A 10,533-nucleotide genomic window follows, 5' to 3' on the forward strand; every position below is an offset into this window, starting at 1 on the left:
TGCTTTGGGTGCTAACTCTGATGAGGGTGACATTTCTTGGTAAATTAGAAAGAATTGAGACTTCTTTTTGACCCAAAAGAAAAGATTCCGCTGCGTTGTCTAGCAATTCTTTTTCTTTATGACACTCTGTTTTCCTCTGTTGTTCCTCTTCCTCTTCTTCTTCGATAGTTCCCGGAAGCCGAAAGAGTTTCGACGATTCATCCATTCTCTTTGTTCAAGAAAAAAATCGTTTCGACTTCATTTCAATAGTACACACACATACACTTTCTCTTTTTTTTAGATGTTGAGTTCTATCTTTATGTTGACTATCTCATCTCAATTATCTTGATTATTATTTCTTTAATTTTAATCAGTTGTTTATATTAATTATTTGTCTTAACTTTTTTATTTAGTTTTTATTTATTTCTATTCTTGTTAGTAGAAATGCAATTTTAATTTGATCTTTGAAAAAGAATGTCAATTATTTTTCTGCTTCTCTTGATCTTCTCAAACTTTTTTCAGATTCTTGTCGTCTCTGTATAAAAAAGAAATTGCATTGTATAATTAAATACTTTTTATACATCACATATTTATGCTAATTGATCTTACGTAACTGCTTGTAACATGTTATGTATTAGCTATAAATAAGCGAAAGAAGCATCTTCTTGCTATTATAAAACTACGAATGTTACGATCAATAAGTTTGTCAATATGATGCGTCGTCAACATTTGATTAAGAATTTTCAATCGTAAAAAAGGTAATTAGTAATTATCCGGAATGATTTTGCATTGTCATTAAAACGACTTAAAATTTGCTTTTAAATTGAAGATTTTACATGCGTGTTAATTTTAATATATTTAAAACATTTTGAAAACTAAAAACTTTAATAAAAATTAATAATAGTACAAAATTAATAATAGTACAAAATTAATATAGTACAAAATTAATAATAGTAATTAATAATAGTTTAAATAGTTGATTCGTGTTGGTAAACAAATAAAATATATGATTAATTGGCTTAGCACTGTTTCTGCATCTATTTGTTTAATAAAGACATAATGTAATATAAAGACATAATGTAATATGTAAAAAAATTGCAAAATCAATAGTACGACTAAATAGATGGTATTTTCATACTACATAGAAAGTTACAAAAAATATTAATAATACATAATCTCTATTTCCTATAAAATTCAAATTTAAAATTTAAAAGCTTTTTCTATCTTTAATCTTTTTTTATCTTTAATTAATTCTAGCTCTCTTATTAATGTGATATGATTAATAGTGATATGATTAATATTAATATTATTTACATCTTTTTTCGAAAAATACATTTTGAAATTATTTTAACAAAATTATATTCTAATAAAATTTCTAATAGAATTCTCTTAAAAATTGTCATCTTCAAGTAAAAGGAAAATAGACTATATCCATTCATAAAAACAGTTTTAAAAATATATATACTTAACTCTTTGAGGTCAGAACTTTTTTGAGTAATGGTACGTATATTGTTTTGTTATTTTTAAAGATTTGGAGGATCATTAAGTACAAAAAATAGTCAAAAGTCAAAACATAAAAATTCAAAATGGCAAATCCAAGAAATCAAATTATAATAAAATTGTTTGTAATGATGTTTTTTGGGAAAAAAATAATGATTTTAAAGATTTGTCGTTTTTGGCCTGTTTGATGTCATTTTTCTGAAAATCGTAATGACAAATTTTGAATTTTTGTTCAACATTATTTTTTGCGTTTAGTAATAATAATTTTTCTTAAAATTGCAACGTTATAGCCAAATTTTGACAAGGAATTTGTGTTTAGCAGGCAAAAATATAGATATCGGATTATTCATACTTGTATTGCAAAAAAGAGATTAAATTTTGTCAGACAATGTTAGAGAATTTTCTGATTTTTTTATGTAAATAATTTTTTAAATCTGCTGATTATCACAACATTTTTTAAGTAAAAATTTAGACAATTTCCTTTAAAATAAGCACAAATTGAACTGAATAGTTTAATATTTATTGAAGATATGTTTTTTTGAAGATTGTGTGACATATATGAATCACTTGACTTTAAAAAATTAAGCTTAATTTATATTTAATTCATTACCAGACACTTAAAATATGCATATTTTAATGTTTTTTCTTATGTCGTTAGTATACATATATACAATTATACGTATATATACATATTTAGAAACTTCTATAATAATTAATTAAATTAGTAATTAAATGTTACAATAATAATTAAATTAGAATATTAATTACAATAATAATTTAATTACTATTTAATATATTTAATTGTATTGCTATAGTAATTAAATATTATAACATGTAACATATTACAAAAAAAATTAAAATTTTATTTGTTAATAAAAATATGTACCGTTTCTTTCCATATATTTTCTATAAAGAATAAAGTAACGTACCTTTAAGAATAATGGTAGCTTTTCTGCGCTTTTCCAGCTCACATCGAGCGCACGTATGCGTGGCACGCTTACGACTGTTTTAAATTCACTCATGTTCGTACGCTCTCTCGAGTCACATGAGATCTCGCCATAGCATTTATCTCTTTACAGCGCGCAGGCGGTGGTAAACGCACGCTTTAATCACCATGCATAAAGCCTATATTAAACAATCTAATATAAAAAAGGACAAATATTTTTGTATATGAAATTGCTTTAATAAACAAATATTTATGATACTTTTGTATTTATTTTACATTCATAAAACTTTATGTAGATTTATAGATACCATACTAGACAGATTTATTAAATGCAAAAACTGACATAAGAAATAAATATGTAGTATTTTTACACAATTATTTGCAAAATTATTAGAATATTTGCTTATATTCTATTTGTGAAGACATTAAATTATGAGTATAATTCTACGTTAGAAAATCTGAAAAGGTGAATAAGATTGATATATTATATTGATACATGATATATACAATATTATCATATATTTATTAGATTTATAATGCATTCATTATTTTGGTGAGCAAAGATAATAAAGCATATAAACCACATATATATTATGTATCATAATATTGTTTTTAATGTAGATTAATATGTTCTTCTTCTTGTTCATATCTTATTTAATTAAAATATTTTATGTCTATAATTAATGTTATTGTGTGTTTATTATAATGTTTAATAATATCTTCAGCTTATAATTTTAATATTATAGTTTAATATTATAGTTGTAATTTATAACAAATACATGTATAAAATTAAAAAAAAAATTTGATGATAAATATTAGTGCACAAAATGGACTTAATATCATGATTTTAATACGACGTGACGTATTTCTCGGCTTTCCGCACATTTCCTGCTATGCCGGAAATCTAACGGACACGCGAGGGCATATGAAGGCCTCTATTAACCCTGTATAGATTTACGGATCCATTTCCGTACATCTACGCTCGCATGTCTAATTAAATTCGGATTTCAAACACAAAATCGAATAAATTTTGATAGCACTATTTTCAATAATGAAAGATTTTCTTTAACTAATACGTAGTGACTTTTTCTCGTAATATTTATAGATTGGGGACATTTTTTTATTAATCTAAAGTTTTGAAGTTAAGATAATTTTCCTCTTAGCTTTGAAAAATAACAATTGCTTTTATATCTTTAAAAATAATTGTTTTACAAAAAAGTATGAATGAAATTAGATTTTTTAGATATTAATGTAAAATATTAAAATATAATTTATCTAATTTTTATTTTAATCTTATTTAACATATAATTAAGAGTAGCGTAAATTCTTCATAAATAATTGTCGAACTTTTAATATAATAGGGTTTATTTAAATAAAAAATCCATAATAATATACTCACATTTTTCTGGAATACAGAATTATTATTAATAAAAAAAATTTTTAAGATAAAATATTCAATATTATAAATAAAAATCGAAGTCTATACGTATTATTCTAACTAAATGATATCTCTAAAACTCCGAAAATATCATTTTACATTTTACTTCATACATTGTACAACTCCTTGCTTTGAAACATTCTGTTTATATTGTCATTTACATACTTCTAAGAATTTCGCACATGCTTATGACGATTCACTTCCAAACTTTATCAAATACTTTTTCTCTTTTGTTCTCTTGTCGACATTTTGATGTTTTCTAAAGAATCCGTATGCATATATCATTATAAAAATATTAAATCTCACATCCACGTTTACATAGATATTTTGCAACGTAAATACGTATGACATTGACGACAAAGTGTTTCGTGAAACTGCAAGCCAGCTCGCATTGACGAAAAGACGCATTAGCGGGCTTTTTGAGTGACGTCAAACGTTTACAGTTTCATCTCCCCTCCCTTTCTCTCATTCTTTCTCATTTCATCTTATTTCCTTCTTTCTTTCCATCTCCTTCTTTTAATCCATCTCCTACTAGCTTACGAGACCGAGAATCGACGCGAAAGTTCCGCGTCTTCATGGTCGAATCCGTGATATCATCCGCATCTTCTATAATATAGTCTCTAAGAGTTTTTATATTGCTCAAAATATGTGCGAAATATTATATAAGTATGCATTCTCTATATATTTTGTAATCCTTCCCAGCCTTTTTATCAAAGTTTGGATCATCGATTCTAACGCATGGTATATCTACCTATACACATAATTGATAATAATCTTGTATTTATATATCAATATAAATATATAATACATCATACTGTGATGATGAGAGAGATAGAATATGACAGTGTATATCAGATTTGAATAATTTTATATTATATGTATAAAAATAATTTATTATTTAACAGTAGAAATATAAACTCATAATATTACTGTGATTAGTTATTCTTGAATTATTTGATAATAAACAGCAATTTAATAAAATGTAAATATTAAAACTAAAATTAGCTGAATCAAACAATATTAACAAATTCTCGAAATTGTCAAAAAATATAAAAACAAATGGCTATGAGAGTTTTTGGCGCGCGCAGTAAGGCGCATAAAGTCTTGGAATGTTGTATTAAAGATCGTTATTAAATATTTGTCTAATTCATGAGTGACTATGGAGTGAGCATGGATTAGACAAGTATTTAAAAAAGACTTAATAAGTCTTTAATACAATATTCCAAGACTTTATGCGCCTTACTTACCGCGCCAAAAACATTAGCCTTTTATTTCCATTTTTGAAGCTTAATTAATTTAATATTACTTAATTCAATATATTATTACGTATGCTCAACAAAAATTAGACCAGGCTAGTTAATTGTAATCATGTTAAGTAAAAGTAAATTAAAATAAAAACAACTTTGAATTTATATAATTTTCAATTCAGTATAACTTTAGAGGTAGCTATACTTCTACACGAAACTGTCTTTTACATCTTATATGTTCTACATATTTCATAATATTCACAGTACAAAAGTTAAAAGTTTACATTCATTTGCACTTTCTTTTGTTAGAAAAACATTATTAAATAGGAATTGTGTCTGATTTAGGATGTACAGTGTGCAAATTGATACATCAAAACTTAAATCACTGCATGATTTATTACATTATTATTAAGTTCTAATTGAATTTAATTATGTATACATATATAATGTGCATGTCATGTTTGCATGAATTTATGTCACTGTAACAATTATTGTAACAATATTACACTGTAACAATTATTATAAGTTTATTGACTTGCCAAGATAAACATAACAATTTATTATCACTTTTTTATTTTATAGCATAAAAAATATGTTAATTTATTATTATTATATACATATTAATAATATTATTATATTTATATAATGTAAGTGTGTAACATGTTGCATATATAAATATACATATACAATTATATATATATATATATATATATATATATATATAATTTCAATATTTAATTTTAAAATATATTACGTCTAAGTATTAGACTTTTCTAGAAATCTTAAAGAAAATTAAGAAAAAGCTCTACTAACATTATTATCACAATTTTTAGTTAAAATAAATTACAAACAAATATCATACATAAACATAAAATACGGTTTGAAGATGGATACGGGAGCAACCTAGCATCCCAATGACAATGGCCATCGTCTAGGATGACAGTTGTTATATTAAGAATGGAAAAAGCGTATCACCTTGCAAATCGCAAATTGCGTACGGTCTGTCTGTCCTCGGTCTAATATGTAGATTATTCAGCGTTGCTACATCGCGAATCACGATATTTCATGTTCATTGCGGATCTATATTCATAGTTCGCAAAAATCTGTCACGATGTGCAGTTTTACAGATCAAGAATTAAATAGTAAAGTTATATTGCACTCGTAAAGTCACATATTATTAAAAGAAAATCAATGACTTATAGAAAAGAATCAGAATGTAAAATCGTAGAATTACGTACCACACACACACACACGCACACGCGCACACACACACACACACACACACACACACGCACGCACACGCACACGCGCACGCGCGCACGCACACACACACACACACATATATATATATATATATAAATGTATAAAAATGAGTCAAAGAAAGCCATATGAACATTATAATTACATTGTAGATATAAAAACCAATAACATGTAAATATAAATGACCTTTTGTAAATAAAATAAAATAATATTAAGCTTATTAATGGTTAATGTATTTTTGTTAATTTATTCTGTAAATTCATTTTTTTATAGTTCTGCAAATTATACAAGTTGACACATATTTTCACGTTCAGAGACGTTTAAATGATCCAAATTTAACTGTAGAGGTTATCTAAATTATCTTAACTAAGGCACAAAGATGTTACAGTGCATTCGTGCAACTTAAGTTTTTCTAACTACGCAACATTCGGCCTTAAACGATTAAAGAGTGACCAAGTAAAATGTTTTGTCCTTGTGTAGCTTGGTATATTTCATAATTCATACTAATAAATTTTTATCCCTATCTTAATATAGCAATTCAGGATTTTCAATCTTCATGCAACAATTTAGATCAGTGGTACGCAACCCGCGACCCCTCCCCTCCGCCTATTAATTTTTATGTAATTTGTCGACTCATAACAAAAAATAAAAAGTTATATTTTCTATTTTATGCAAATTACCAAAATAGTAACATTATGTAATTCGCAAGCCTTTTTCATTTTGAAAATAATTCGTATAATTTTGTTTCTACTTATTTTTCTAAATATCACAACACACATAAGTATCAATCTTATTGAACAGCTCAATAATCACACAATCAAATATCACACTAACATGTAATAAATGTTCACAGTGTTACAATTTAAAATGCATTCTTGAGAATTTTTTAAGAATTTATATTTAAAAATGTAACTTATATTTTATAAATAAATGATATATTTATAAAATATTTATAAATTATATTATTTTTTTAATTTTCTTGTTTATAAAATAAAATTTATTCAACTCTCAAGATTTTAACTATTTCTGAAAATAATTCTCAATTTAAAAAAGTTGGGTATCACTAAGATTTAGATCAATGAGACAATGGATTATTTTAAATGATCAAAAATTTATTTAAATCAAAAGGTTTTAATAATAAAATGAAAAAATTTCAGTATTTATTTTTACAACTGAAAAAAAAAAAGTTATATATTTGTAACCTTTGGAAAATTATTTTCATAAAATATTCTCGGATTTGTAATACAATATTATATATTGAAATTATATAATTTTTAAAATTATAAAGCATATTACAACTCTATTTCTCAGAAATATTTTAATTATTGATATAATAATTATTGTAATCTATAAAAAACTATTAATAAGTCAAAATTCTTGTTGATTTTTAAACGTATTGTCAATATAAAAAAATAACAAATTAATAATTTTAATTAAATATAATTACTATAAAAATAAAAATTTTTAGAATTAATTAATTAATATATTTATAATTATTTTTGTTCACATTATTAAATTTCAGAGCAAATAGAAAAATAAATAGTGTAAAATTTATAAAAAATAAAAATTTTAAAATATTTGCCCTCAGCATGACATACCAGGAGCTAATCGAAGTTAAAAGATTAATGTTTTCCGGGAGTCATAAAAGTGGGATAAATTTAATACCGGAAAGTGCCCTCATTATTGCACCATTTAATCTCTTAATCTTGTCGCGCACTTAATATCGTCACATGTATTACATATGAACATTACGAATATCACATAAGTTAGAGCGGTATTTCTTGATACCAGCTTTATTCACGTGTATACAAATTAAATATTTAATTAATCTAAATTAACTAATTAATTTTTTATTAAAAAAAGAAATATTGCTATTTTTGTTCATTTAGTTTTCGTAAAAAAATCAATAAAATAAATTTAAATTTTAGCAAATTATATCCATATAATGAATTTAAAAAAATTTCTATCTAGCACAATAACATTTATAATAATATTAAAACATTATCATCTAATTTTATTTCCATTTTATATACGTGTATATAAATTATATTTTTAATTTCCATTTTATATTTGTACTTCAACTAAAAATGTTATTCTTTATACATATATATGTACGTGCGCTTACATATGTATCCACCATTTATATATATCATCATTCAATGTCTCTTTTTGAATTTAGCAAACGGTTTATGTTTTAGTCTAAAAATAGTTTTGTCAACTTGTATTATTTGCAAAATATTTTAAGTAGTGACAGTTGCTATTAGTCTACCTTGTGTACGTATGTAGATGTACATACAAACATAATCTACATGCAAGCAAACGCATGCATGCATGAATAAAATAAGGCAATAAAATTGTCCTCTATAAATCCCTTGTTATTCTTGCGAGCGTTGGAATGAATCACAGTCTCAGATTGTTCCAAAAATACACAAGTGCATACCTTAAATAAAATAAGGTCAAGTATATATAATATACACAACTGCATGCCTTAAATAGAATATAGTCAAGTAAATATAATATACATAATATATATACATATATATTTTAGTATGCAGTGTAATCGTAGTGCGCGATGTTGACAATATTGTTGGCAATAACAAAAAACAAAAGATCTTGACGCGTTTGTTTGAATTATTAAAACTGTACAAATCCAGAATATTATAAAAGAATCAAACATATTACATTTTTTTTTGTTCGAAAAATTCGAAGAATATCTATTTTTCTATACGATATATTTTAATATCAATAGGCACGGTCGTGTCTCGGCACTAAGTAGTACGCGCGAAACCGGACGAGGTCTATTTATGCGAGCTGGCGAGTTGCGAGCATCCGAAATTTTCGGATCTTAATAACGGTTGAACCGATCACTTCCTACGTAGTAAAAGTGTCCAAAATATTTTGTAGGGATATCCTAAAGACATATTTGGGATATATGATATCTTTAGGATGTCACTATGATGTATTTCAAATATTTTTGCTGTTGGGTTGTAAGTAGGTTCATTCGATAGTTTAGATTTGAATTGTATAATAAACGTAGTTATATGATATTTTTTCTCTGCGTACGGAGATATTGCGACGCAAAATCTGGAAATTTTACTTTAAGAAAGGTCGTTATTAATTATTATTATTATTATTATTATTATCATCATTATTGTAGGCCTAATAGACTCGGAGTAAGGATTCTTATACGTTGCAATTTTCGTCACGAAAAATGTTAAGTACATCGAGAGAATTAGCGAACGAGGACGAAAGAGTGAGCGATAGAGCAAAAAAACGAGATAAGTAATAGAAAAAAAGAGCAAAAAAAGTGTGAAAGAGCGATCGAGATATTGTTGTGCCCATGCGTTTGATCGGCGGTCGATTAGTCGACAACATCGTGGTGATTTAACAATTGATTTTGATGTTGCAGTTATGTTTTATAAGCATTGTATAATATGTTCGTGATTAATATTATTTACATTCACAAAAACATTATTATGATAAATTTAAATTTAAAGCTGATTTAGAATATATATTCCAGATATATTATAGTCCAGGTATATTATACATATACACTGGTCCAAAAAATTAAAGGATCACCTGTTCTATCCTCTAAAAATAGGCAAACTTCAAGATAGAGCAACTTTGTCAAAAATTATCGTAATAAGATTTCCAAAAAAGCATTTTACAGCTTGAAATCTCCACTTTTTAAATTGGTATTTTAAAAAACGATTAGCTGATTTTCTTCGAAGTTGCACTGATACAAATGGAGATGTGACAAATCGCAAAAATTTTTTCTAACTTTGTAAAGTTAGAAAATCGTGAAAAGAGTAAAAAGAGTCATTTTTGCTTCAATGTTGAATAATTCGATGAAAAAAAATCAAACGACGCTCAACAAAAAAGCAAATTAAAGAAAAAGATTCATTCTTTCGAAAGCTGTACACCGCGTTTATGTGCGATTTTTATTCTACGCCATGGAACTTTGCAAAGTTAGAAAAAAATTTTGCGATTTCTCACATCTCCATTTGTATTAATGCAACTTCGAAAAAAGTCAGCTAATCGTTTTTTAAAATACCAATTTGAAAAGTGGAGATTTCAAGCTGTAAAATGCTTTTTTGGAAATCTCATTACGATAATTTTTGACAAAGTTGCTCTATCTTGAAGCTGTCTCTTATACACATCTC

The 10,533-nt window shown here is 25.5% G+C and overlaps 1 long non-coding RNA gene across 1 annotated transcript; it reads right to left on the reverse strand.

The window, feature by feature from the left end:
* Nucleotides 1-434: 434 nt before the first annotated feature.
* Nucleotides 435-2,705, reverse strand: LOC105459309. Its single transcript, XR_975667.1, has 2 exons — nt 2,409-2,705; nt 435-514 (listed from the first exon to the last, which is right to left on the reverse strand). It is a non-coding gene; the product is annotated as an uncharacterized LOC105459309 (long non-coding RNA).
* Between the last annotated feature and the right edge of the window lie 7,828 nt (nt 2,706-10,533).

Source organism: Wasmannia auropunctata, unplaced genomic scaffold, assembly GCF_000956235.1.
Source record: "Wasmannia auropunctata unplaced genomic scaffold, wasmannia.A_1.0 LD334197.1, whole genome shotgun sequence".
In the NCBI taxonomy this organism is placed as follows: Eukaryota; Metazoa; Arthropoda; class Insecta; order Hymenoptera; family Formicidae; genus Wasmannia; species Wasmannia auropunctata.